General features: G+C 38.7%; 1 non-coding gene across 1 annotated transcript; it reads left to right on the top strand.

The window, feature by feature from the left end:
- The first annotated feature begins 8,805 nt into the window (after positions 1-8,805).
- On the top strand, positions 8,806-8,893 carry LOC120151865. The gene has a single exon (XR_005518648.1). It is a non-coding gene; the product is annotated as a small nucleolar RNA snoR114 (small nucleolar RNA).
- The last annotated feature ends 4,526 nt before the right edge of the window (positions 8,894-13,419 follow it).

Here is a 13,419-nt window from a genome sequence, read left to right as displayed (position 1 = left end):
CCAATTTCAATTAAATATTATTTTAAAAATCGGGTTGTTACAATTCTCCCCCTCTACAAGAAATTTCATCCTCGAAATTTACCTTATAAAAATAGATGAGGAAATTGAGCCTCCATTGACTCCAATGTCTCCCAAGCAGCTTCTGAGGGGCCTCGATTACTCCACTGAACCTTGACCATTAGAATACGCCTATTCCGAAGAACTCGTTCATCTCTCTCTAAGATCTGAATGGGCTCCTCATCATATGACAAATAGGTCTCAGGTCTACATCCTCAACCTGAATGATGTGATCTGGATCTGGATGATATCGCCTCAACATTGATACATGAAAGACATCATGAATACGACTGAGCTCAAAAGGCAACTCAAGCTGATATGCAACAGGTCCTACCCTCTTCAAGATACGAAATGGTCCAATAAATCTTGGACTCAATTTACCCTTACGCCCGAATCTCAATACTTTCTTCCAGGGTGAAACTTTCATAAAGACCTGATCTCCAACCTCAAACTGTATATCCTTCCTCCTTTGATCTGCATAAGATTTCTGCCTATCAAATGCCTCTTTCAGACGGTCACAGATTAATCTGACTGTGTCCTCCGTCTCTCGCACTAACTCAGGTCCCAACGTTTTCCTATCACGCAACTCAGTCCAACAGATCGGAGTGCGACATTTACGCCCATAGAGTGCTTCATATGTGCCATACGAATGCTGGTATGATAACTGTTATTGTAAGCAAATTCAGCCAACGGTAAAAAGTTCTCCCAACTACCATGAAAATCGATTACGCAACCTCGCAACATATCCTTCAGAATCTGAATCACTCTCTCAGATTGACCATCAGATTGTGGATGAAATGATGTATTATAATCCAATCTTGTTCCCAAAGCCATATGTAGCACCTTCCAAAATCTCGAAGTAAATCTTGGATCTCGATCAGAAATAATAGACAATGGAACACCATGTAATCGTACAATCTCTGAAATATACAATCTCGCTAGCTTGTCCAAAGTATAATTTACCCGCACAGGAATGAAGTGAGCTGACTTTGTAAGTCTGTCAACAATCACCCAAACTGAATCCTTTTTCAAAGGAGTCATAGGTAAGCCGGTAACAAAATCCATAGTAATACGCTCCCATTTCTATTCTGGAATCTTGATAGGTTGTAACAAACCTGATGGATATTGATGTTCTGCCTTAACTTGCTGACAAGTCAAACACCTAGCCAAAAAATTTGAAATATCCTTATTCATGTCGACCCAATGATACCTCTCTCTCAAATTCCGGTACATCTTATCTCCACCGGGGTGCATAGCATATGGACTACTATGAGCCTCAGTAAAGATAGTCTGCCTCAACTCAGCATCATTAGGCACACAATACCGACCTTTGAAGCATAAAACTTCATCCTGATCAAGGGTGTAATATGAGTTTGTCCCTTGCTCTACTTGCTCTAAAATGGAAAGCAAGGATCTATCAAGGGGCTGCTTAGCCTTGATCTCATCAACCAAGGTCGGCTTAACTTGCAATTCTGCTAACAAGGTGCCATCGTCATATAAATTCATCTTGGCCATTAAAGACCTCAACTCTGATACCGTCTTTCGACTCAAAGCATCCGCTAAAATGTTAGCTTTACCAGGGTGATAATCAATCACGCAATCATAATCCTTTAGAAGCTCTAACCAGCGACGCTGTCTCAAATTAAGCTCATTCTGGGTCAGAAGATACTTTAAGCTCTTATGATCCGTGAAAATGTAACACTTCTCTCCATAAAGATAGTGTCTCCAAATCTTCAAGGCAAAAATTACTGCTGCCAACTCCAAATCGTGAGTAGGATAATTGCACTCATGCGGTCGCAGCTGACGGGATGCATAAGCCACCACCTTACTTTCCTGCATTAAAACACAACCAAGTCCTGAATGTGACGCATCACTATACACTGTAAAATCCTTCCCGGACTCTGGTTGAATCAACACCGGTGCTTGAGTCAAAACCGCCTTTAATTTCTCAAAGCTCTCCTGTTGTGCCTCGCCCCAGTCAAACGACACATTCTTCCTTAACAACTTTGTCAAAGGAGAAGCAATGATCGAGAAGCCCTCAACAAAACGTCGATAATAACCAGCCAAGCCCAAGAAACTGCGGATCTCAGATACGTTCTTAGGTCGTTTCCAATTCATAATAGCCTCTATCTTGCTGGGATCGACCTGAACACCTCGCGCAGAAATAATATGCCCCAGAAACGACACTTCTTGAAGCCAAAACTCACACTTGCTTAATTTGGCATATAGACGATGCTCTCTCAAAGTCCGCAGAACGATCTTCAAATGCTCGTCATGCTCTGCCTCAGTACGAGAATAGATCAGAATATCGTCAATGAAGACCACCACAAATTGATCCAAATATGGACGGAACACCCGATTCATCAAATCCATGAAAGCTGCAGGAGCGTTCGTCAAACCAAAAGGCATCACTAAAAATTCATAATGACCATATCTAGTGCGAATGGCCGTTTTTGCAACATCAGATCCTTTAACTTTCAATTGATAATACCCCGAACGAAGATCAATTTTAGAGAATACAGTAGCTCCTCGCAATTGATCAAATAAGTCATCAATCCTGGGTAGTGGGTATTTATTCTTGACCGTCATCTTGTTCAATTTCCGATAGTCAATACATAATCTTAGCGACCCATCCTTCTTTTTCACGAATAGAACTGGTGCTCCCCTTGGTGAAGTACTATGTCAGATAAATCCTCGATCGAATAATTCTTGCAATTGGATTTTCAACTCCTTAAGTTCCTTTGGAGCCATACGATAAGGTGCCATAGAAATAGGTGAAGATCCCGGATAAGTCTCAATCTCGAACTCTACCTCTCTATCAGGAGGTAATCCAGGCAACTCCTCCGGAAAAACATCAGGAAACTCGCTAACTGTACGAATCTCCTCGATCGGGGACAATGCACCTTTGGTGTTTAAAATACAAGCAATGAATGTCTCATATCCCTTCTGGATCATACGATCAAATTCCATCGCTGAAACTATATTGGAGAGATAACCACGCCGTTCACCAATTAACACAACAGTCCGACCATCTGAAGTCTTCAGAGTAGCCCGCTTGTATTCGCAATCTAGATTTACCTTGTGTTTATTCAACCAATCCATTCCAAGAATTAGATCGAACTCCTCTAAAGGAAGCTCCATAAGATCAGCGAGAAAAATTTCTCCCTGAACCTCGAGAGGACAACGCCAGAATACTTTATTCACTAATACCGCTTGCCCTACTGGACTTGTAACTGTAACAGTATTTTCAGTGTTCTCGATCGAAATCTGAAGGTTTCGAGATACTGAGCTTGATACATAGGAGTGAGTGGAGCCATTGTCCAATAATGCAAAGTATGGAGTAGAATAAATAGTAAATGTACCTGCAATAACCTTAGGCTCATCTCTGTCATCACGACGTCTAGTGGCATAAACCAAAGCTGGCTGTCTAGCCTCAGAAGCTGTTGGCCCTCTATTTTACTGAGGTCGGGCTCTACTGTCTGTCCTGGACGCTGATCCTCGAGTCTTTTCTTGACTACGATCTCTAATTGGGGTTTGTACTGTAGTCTACGAACGCACAGGAGTTTGGGTAGCGGTCTGCTCAAACGAAGCTAGCTGAGGACAATCCCTCCGATAATGACCATTATATCCACACTGATAGCAAAGACCCATATTCTTACGACACTCTCATGTATGTTGTTTACCACAATACTCACAAAGGGGCCCATTATAATGTGATGAGGAACCGCCTCGACTGACAGCTAAAGGTGAGGATGCTGCAGGCCTGAAACGTGTATTGCTTCTCTGAGGGACCAAAGTACGAGTCCTCTTCCCGGAATGTACTGATGACTCAACAGGGCCTGAAAATTTCTTAGATCGTTCTTGATCAACACGCTCTCTACCAGAAGCTAAAACCTCCACCTCTTCCGCATCTTTGGCTCTGCCCACCAGCACATCAAATATCTCATCCTGATGGGTTACAACTTGCCTACGCAGCTCGTATCTGAGTCCAAGGGCAAATTTACAACATCGATCTCTCTCCGTAGGTACCATACTGAATCCATACTTCAGCAACTTCAGGAACTCGATCTCATATTCAGAAACAGTCATGTCTCCCTGAACCAGGTCTTGAAACTGTTGTCGTCTCTGAGCTAAGTAGCGCTCTCCCAGAAAACGGCTCCGAAAGCGATCCTTAAAGAAATTCCAGGTCAAACGATCGGTAGGAACACTACTGGTCACTGACTCCCACCAAGTGTAGGCATTGCCATCTAACATCGCCATAGCACCCTGATATCTCTTAGTTGAGTATCCTGGAGCCAATCCTCAGCTTCAGTAGGAGCTCCACCTATCTGTCCCCCAAAAGTTCTAACTCTATTGGCAATCAAAGTCTGCGAAATAGGAACCTCAGATACAACACCAGTAGCTCTGACTGCTCCCTGTATTAACTGCAGAATTTGTCTACCAAAATTCTCATCCAATGCAACTCCAGTAGACTCTGACTCAATATCGGTCGCTCCTATGATCGGTGTAGTCATGCCAATGCCATTGGTAGGTGGCATATTCGTTGGGGTCATAGGAGCAGGATCACCTATCGGAGGTGGGGGGATCTACTCGACCTCGTCCACGGTTAGTTCGACGACCACGTTTAGCACTCATTTTTGGTAGATCTCGAGATTACTACAGAAGATAAACTTAAGGTTAGATAAGCACTTGGAGTCTCGAACATAGTTAAAATCTTAATAACTTTGTGACATGGCCTTAGTAACTCGTTTTGTAAAATATTTCAAAACCGTATTTTCAATGTGGACTCATACACAGTCCGATGGTTAAAAACCAAAAGCTCTGATACCAATAAATGTAACCCCCTAGACCCGGCCTATGCGTTTCGACTAAGTCTAGTGGATCACATTATGATTATTAAAGACATTTTCCGAAACCGTTATTCCATCAATATAAAATCACATTATAAATAACATGAAATTATAAACAAATTATACTATCAAAATCTAACTCGTAAATATAGTACCAATAAATAATAATTTAATTTAAAACATGTCTTCAAATTCAAAATCACAATAAACCGAGCAGTAATAGCAAAAGAGTCATCATTATAAAATCCGATATTTTAAAATAAGGTCCATATCACCAAAATAAAGTCAATTTGCAAGATAAAAACATTACAATCTGATTTACTTCAAGAGATATGTTGATTCTCCAAGTGCTCGAACCGAGGTATCTAACCAACAGTATCTGAAAGGGGGAAAACATTTTCAAAAGGTGAGCTAGACTCAGTGTGTCCCAACATTTCCATAAAATCACAATAGGTACAAAATCATAGTCCAGTAATCTCACAAATTCGTAAAAGAGTTTAACTTTTGAAAATCATAGTTTAAACCCTTTTCTGGTACACCATCAGTAGTTTCCAAAATTATTTTCCATATAGCTTACTTTATGCACATAGCAAAAAGAAAGCCGACTTAAGGATAGGTTCTGAAGCTTGTATCCTTAAGCCCAAGTCAATAAGTCCATATAGCTTACCCTAAGCACACAGCAAAGGAAAGCCGACCTAATGAAATATCTTGGGGCCCTCAAGAGTCACATTAGGCCCAGTTAGCTTGATCAGAGCTATTCCATCGTAATTCAATTCCAAAATCAATTGCACCGTGACATAATTCCATAAATCCAAAAACATGGTAATCATATACCATTTCAAACAAAAATTAGATAGCAGCCATATTCCATAAATTGTCACATTAAATTGGTGCATCCATAAAACAATAACCAATGAATTCGGTGTACCACATATTAAAACTAATAAAACAGTTCAATAATAAGTAGGGAACACACCTCGACAATAGGTTCAAATATAAAATCTACTGATTGCTGGTTTCACCACGCTCTGCTACAGTTTTCGAACCTATTTTTACAATAACACTATATTACTTATGAGTAATATAAATAGATCTCTAAAATCATAAAATTTACGGGTCTTACGGGTGAATACTGGCACACGTGGTTTAACTGATCTAGAAGAGCTGGGTCGAGCTGTCGAACGATCCGGAGAGTCTCTTGTACCTTCAAACAATAATATTTATCAGTCTCAAATCCTATTTAATTGTTCAAAGCTAAACTTCTTAAGTATATAAGCATTTTTTGGGTTTGACTATCAATTTGGGGTATTCCGAGTCTGAATTTGGCCAAACGGATTGCGGAATCGGAATAAGGGGGTCGAAAAACATAAAGTATGACTTTCCGAAAATTCAAATTCTTGGTCAAAATCAAAGTCAACCACTTTGACCGTCGATTTGGAGACCTTTGGGTTCGAATTTGACAAAACGGACCACCGAAACGGATTCGGCACGTCGAAAACTATCATGATAGGTATACTCGGAAAAGATTAACGATCGTTTAACAGCCAGTCAAAGCCGGTCAAAGTTTTGGTCAAAGGAGGTCAACAAACTGTTGAACATTTTACACAAATAGTACCTTTTTAAAATAATTACCAAAATAGCACCCATTTCGACTTAATTACCAAAATAGCACCAAAATCGAATTATTTACCAGAATAACACCAAAACCGAATTATTTACCAGAATAGCATCGGTCAACGGTCAAACAATCGGGTCGGGTCAACGGGTCGGGTCGTGACCGGTCAAACCCTTAAGAAAACCGGTTGAACCGGTCACTCACTCGCCCAACGGCGACGCGTGTGGCGCGTGAGGTGTCCTCCGGGGCTCTAAAAATTACGAAAAATTTTCTAAAAATTATTTTGAGCGTTTTCGAGATACTTACAAAGCTCGGTTCAAATTTTTGAATGTCGGAGAGCTCGAATTCATCAAATTGGGAAGTTTGACCGGTTCACCTCCCCACGCGCCGCCGTCGCCGGAGAAAAAGGGGAACACCGGTGGACTCGGAACGGCACAAGGAACACGATGGTGCAGGAGGTGTCGTAAACGGAGCAACGATCAGCGGTGAATTTAAGATTTTCTCGGCGATAGAGCTAACAAAAACGTCGCTACTTTGACTAGAAATTCCCGACGTTTGGCCGCGTTTCGCTTCAATTAATTTGAAGGGTTTGTTCCTCGCTCGATGATGAACACAACGGTGGTTTCAAAACAACGATCGGAATTCGGACGGCGTCGGAATCGGGTTTGGAAGTTGTGTGCGTGAGGAAGGATTTGTGAAATTGATTTCTGTTTTTCAAAACAGAAATCACGCATATATAAAAATTGCCTGCCGACACTCCAAGGTTAAATTCAGGGCTTGGTCCCTGAATTTTCTTTAACTCTAAAACAAGCTCCAAGTTTTAAAATCTTTCAATTTAGTCCTAATTTTCGCCAAATTTTCACAATTAAACCCTCCAATTTCAATTAAATATTATTTTGAAAATCGGGTTGTTACAGACATGCTAACAAACATATAAACGAATATGTTTCACAAACGTTAAACAAACAAAGGCAGAAATTTCAAAAATAAATAAACGAATACGAACATGATATTAAAAAAATTAAACAAACACGAATCGGACATGAACACATTCAAACATAAACAAACGGACACAAACACAACGTTACTCGTTGAAGCTCGGTTATTTAGTTTCCTCTTTCTACTAGAGCACTTGTTCATCATCTGCTGCTTGATGATGATGATGATGATGGGTTGGGAACTAAGCCGTCTGCTTGCATGCAATTCCTGAGAGCCACTGGTGCATTGAATATTACCATAAGACTAGCAACTTAAGGTCATATAACGATCATACATGGATAGATTAAAAATTTAACTAAGAAACTTGAACAAAGATAGATACAAACAGATCTGATCGTATCAATAATCGAATCATAAAAGGGGATCAAGTTATTGAAAGACCAACGATAAACCGCAAATCAGATTCGAGCGACGTGAAAAGTTATTCACGAGCACAAATCGGATATCTAAATCTAATATGAGGGTTCAAAGCAAAGAAGATCAACAAGATATCAGATTAGGGGCATCTTAATCAGTTGCGACTATGTCTAATCAACTCTTAAAAAAATAAATGAAAAAGGACAAATAAGGAAAAACATGTAAAAAAAACATAAGAAAATATATCATAAATGTATATGAAAACGTGTATAAACAGACTTATTGAAAATAAAAAAATAAAAGAAATAGAATATGATATAAAAATAATAAAAAAAAAATATCGTCGGTTGACAATTAACATTAAAATTAGTGTCGTCGTCGATCAACAAAGATGAAAAAAAATTAACAAGAGAAAACTATTTAACGCTCACATTTAAATTTAAATAACATACGTTAGTAGTATAGTATCGAATATTTGAGAAACTCTCTTCGAATATGCAAGTGAGATTTATGTCATGATTGGCGTGTTCTTAACCTTTTATTAGGGGTTGTTTGTTTACTTCAAAATGATTAAGCGCTAAATGATTCAAATATTGAATGATTCAGAGACTCTGTATGAATTAGCTCTGAATGTGACATTCTGTTTGATAATGGTTCTGAATAATTCAGAATGTATTTATGTGCTGAATCATTCAACATTGTTTTGTTGAATCAGTCAGCACTGAATCATTCAGAGATGCGAAACAAACGCGTTGAATGCTGAACGGTTCAGCAAACAAACAACCCCTTAATCAAAGTTTGTTTGTAAATTTTGATTTTGACTTTGATTTCTTTACACTCTTTTTTTCTCTCACCAGTGGTCTAGTGGTAAAATAGCACCCTTCCACGGTACAGACACGAGTTCGATTCCCGGCTGGTGCATCCTCGAGGCAGTGATGATAGCTGCGCTGAAATGAAGATTCGAGTTCTTCAAGATAATCTGTTTAATGGATTACACCATAGCGCTTCTGAGCTTCGTTTTTATTTTGTTACTGAACGTCCTTTCGGTGACATGGTCCATGCACTCAAGTTGTTCGATCAAATACCTGAACGGAAAAGTGTGTTCCTCTGGAACACAATGATCAAAGGTTACTCTAATAGTGATTGTCTCAACCGTGAGATTTCAATGCATTTAAAACATGTTGAGACTGATAATTATACGTTCCTTTTCCTCTTTAAGGGTTCCGACAGAAATGTTGAGCTTTCATTTGGGGAAGTGTTGCACTGTCATGTGGCGAAATTTGGTTTGGTTCCAATGTTTTTGTGCAAAATGCTTTGATCCATATATGTACTCCTTGTGTGGACAAATGGAAATTGCGGCTCGGGTTTTCTATGTTAGTTGAAAAATCGACGTGATTACTCGAAATGTGTCGATAACCGGATATCATAGTTCGGTGAGATGGAGAAGAATGTAGTGGTTCCTTCTGTTACTTTGGTTTCTCTGCTGTCCGCTTGGTCCAAATTAAGAGATCCGGTGATCGGCAAGCAGGTTCACGAGTGTATCGGAAGGTGTGGGATACAGCCTAAGTTGATTCGGGAAAACGCTATGGTATTGTTCCGCCACCAAAAAAAAGTTCAGAGGCGCTGTGTGTTGATTCGGGAAAACGTTTTGGTATTATTATTATTTTGCTTGAGGTATATTTTATTTATGTAGTAGACTCAATTTATTATTTTTGTCATCATAAATATTTTCGCATCAATTTAGCACTTCGTAATTAATTGCATCAATATTTAAAATATTTATTATTGTTTAAGGTTTAGGGTTTAGGGTTTAGGGTGATTCGATTAAACAGTTTTGAGAGCTAAATTGATGCAAAAATGATAAATTATACCGAAGTAAAAGCAGCCCTTAAGCTTAATTTTTTAGGGTAAACTACGCATTTAGTATTATATGTTTTGGTTTGTTTTGGCACCTAAACTTTCAATTTTTTTCAAAATCATACCTAATGTTTAGTTTTTATTTCATTTTAGTATCCTGACACTAAAAAGTTAGCGCATTTAGAATCTAAACTATCAATTTTGGTACATTTTAGTACCTAAACTTTCAATTGTTTTCAAAAACTTAAAGTTAAATTTTGAACGGTGGTACTAAAATGAAATAAAAAAATTAAATTTTAGGTATGTTTTGAAAAAAAAAGTTTATGTACTAAAATGGACAAAAAATGATAGTTTAGGCACTAAATACGTAGTTTACCCTATTTTTAGTACTAATTTATTTATTTTATCTTAAAACTATATAGTTAAATTTTAAATGTTTAACACATTTAAATAAACTAATAAATTTGTTGCTCGATACTTGATCGCCGAGCTATGAGGCATCTATGAGGGGTTGATCACTACATGGGGCTTGGGAATGAGGAAGATTATTACCGAGACAGATAGTATGGACTATGGAGGTTCTTGTTGTGCTTCTTAGAGACTCGGGGTTTTCGGATATTTCCACGCATTGCTTCTCTTCTTGATCGAGATTGGACTTTTTCATTCACATATGTGCCTCGAGCAGGGATGTTCATAATTCGGTTAAAACAAATTAACCGATCGAATCGAAATTTTGGATATCAAAAAACAAATTCATAACTGTATCGAAGGGTGTGGGATAGAGCCTAAATTGATTATGGAAAACTATGGAAAACAAATTTACATGGCCATGGTGAAGGTCTTGGTATGTTCTATAACATGCTAAGATCTTCAAGAAGACCATACCAGATATCCTACATTGGTGGTGTTCTTTGTGCCTATAGTCATGCAAATATGGTAGATGAAGGACGAAAGTTCTTCGCTGGCATGGATATCGAAAATGAGATCGAGCCCGATTTAACACGCCATGGGTATTGTATGGTTGATCTTCTAGCTCGAGGACTTCAAATGTGCCTGGGTATCTTTATGCACTTCTGAGGTGTTATTGATCATAGGGGAGGGGGATAAAAAGAGCATGCTGTACAAGCGCAGCCAGGAGTTTTTTTTTTTTATAATAAGAATGAAGATCATTACAATAGAATATTAATTGCGAACAAAAGCAGGACCATGAAGGTCACGAGTGAGATGAGGGATGATCTCCTGGGGGATTCCAAATATATGCATGATTGACCATTGACATTAGTAGTGGATTTGGTAAGGGAATCAGCCACAACATTAGCTTTACGACGAATGAGAAGAAAATCAAGCATCCATGGTTTAGAAATGAGACTTGCAATAGAGCGAACAAGTGATATGGGCTGGAGTTAGCCGTTGGTGAAGACACTAGTTTAAAAGCTTCCGCACAATCCGTTTGGCATTGAAGATGCTAAATTCCATGGGAGCACGCTAGTTGAAGTCCTTCAAAAATGCCCTAGAGTTTAGCTTGCAAAAGAGACAAAATCCCAACCGGTTTATTGAATCCAACAATCCAATCTCCATCATTATTTTGAATGAGACCACCAGCCGAACCAAGAGAAGAAATATTATGAACCGCACCGTCGGTGTTGAGAGTGCACCAACCAGCAGACGCAGGTTGCCATTGGACTAGCCCATGATAGGAAAAGTCAGCACCGATTGAAAGAGAAGGCGTTGCTGTGATGAAATATTGAGACCAATTCTTACTTAGACATATTAATTGGCCATTGGAGAGGTTTGGGCCAGAAAAGATGATGGAGTTCCTTCGCTTCCAAATCTGCCAAGTTACAGAAGAGAATAATTTTCCAAGAAATGTTTGTGCCAGCAAATAACCTATTAGACTCAAGATTCATCAGAAGCCAGTCATTAGCATCAAGAGTAAAGAAATCCAAGAAGTGTTGCTTGGGAATAACCGACTGTCATAGAGCAGCAGTGGTATTGCAATCACACAGAACGTGCATAGTAGATTCATCAGTAGAGCCATATATTTGACAGAGCGAATCATTGGTGAGATTCCTTGAGCAGCGATTAAGGTTTGTGAGTAAGCTTGGACCATTTAACATCTTTGATATCCCAAGAATCTTTTGAAAAGAGAATATAAGCAGGTTTCACAGAGAAATCACCATGCTTGCCATGAGACTAAATACAGCGATCATAATCGGCATTGGGGTCAGGGGGCTGAACATTCAAAAAATGTTGAAGCGTAAAGGGGTGAATAAACTACCGAAGTAAATCCCAATTCCAACTACCGTTCGACAAAACGAGATCACAAACCAGAAGGTTATCGTTGATGGTAATACCCTCTTTTTTTCAATCAGAGAGGCAACCAAGTTTTCGGCAGCCAAGTATCTTGCCAGAATCTGATAATAGAGTCATCGCCTACAGACCAAGAAATGAAATCATAGAAGCTAGACCAGACTTTTGATAAGGCTCTCCATAGATAAGAGCAATTCGACCAGAAGATGGAAGAGGGGCAAGTAGAGAGCACCTTGTATTTTTGCTGAAGAAGCTTTATATAGCAACTCTCCGTATCCGAAGCAATGGCATTACAAAGTGACACTTTAGGTGCTCGGGCCATCAACAATGTTAGTTACGTGTCACAACCTGATAGTTTTGAAATTTATTTTTTTAAATATTAAAAATAGTATTATATTATAAAAATCCTAAGTTTTCTTATATTATAAAACAACCCAAAAATCTCAAATCCTAACCTTAATATGTCGTCACCGCTCTCTCCAGCCACGAACACCACCACCGACGTAGTCCTTGCCATCATCATAGTTATATGTCGTCGTAGTTGTTGTCGATTCACCATCAGAATCGCGTAGGATCACGATTTTCATCTTAGGGTTCACGGGATTTAAAACGTTAATTTGTCATCAATAAATCGTCAACGGGTCACAATTTATAGGGGTTTTGGTCGTCAGGGGAGGGGAGGTCGGGTGGAGCTTCTTCAACAGCAAAAGGATGCGGTCGGCGTTGGTTTAGGAGTTGAAATGAAGGTTGTTGAACTATGTTTCGATATAACAATTTAAGGCAAAATGATTTTTGGACTTGAATTGAATTTACAAAATGTATTTGGACTTAATTGAATTTATTCAAAATTTACAAAAATAATTCAAAGTTCTTTTAATTTAAAATTGAGCACAAAAATGTTTTTATGAATAGTAATTTACTATTTGAACAGTAAATCACTGTTCATCAGCCTAACGGTCATAATATTTGAATATTTATGAAAGAGTATCAATTCCCTATGAAGGGGTATCAATTCCCCTTATTCTGGGCAGCTTATTTTTACAGAAAAATCGGACACTTGAAGAAGTAAGAGAACAACTATCCAAGCAATCAAACACAAGAGAAGAGTTTTTCATTCTTATTTCATCTTTCTCTTGTAAATATTTTGTTCTTGTGAGCTCAATCTTGTAAACACCTACCTTAGAGAGGTTTTCTTGTTTACATTTCTTATCCTTTTGTAAAGGGAAAGGTTCTAGCTAATCCCGTGTAAAAGTTAGGGAAAGGTTATAGTTTAGCCCGGAAAAACTAGGGAGTTTGTAAGGTTACTCTTTACCCTCAAAAGAAAGAACAAATTAGTGAATTTGTTAGAAAATCCTTGGTGATGAGCTAAGGTAG

The sequence above is a fragment of the Hibiscus syriacus genome, unplaced genomic scaffold (assembly GCF_006381635.1).
Source record: "Hibiscus syriacus cultivar Baekdansim isolate YM2019G1 unplaced genomic scaffold, ASM638163v2 tig00111069_pilon, whole genome shotgun sequence".
In the NCBI taxonomy this organism is placed as follows: domain Eukaryota; kingdom Viridiplantae; phylum Streptophyta; class Magnoliopsida; order Malvales; family Malvaceae; genus Hibiscus; species Hibiscus syriacus.
This window is presented reverse-complemented; position numbering and strand designations above follow the sequence as displayed.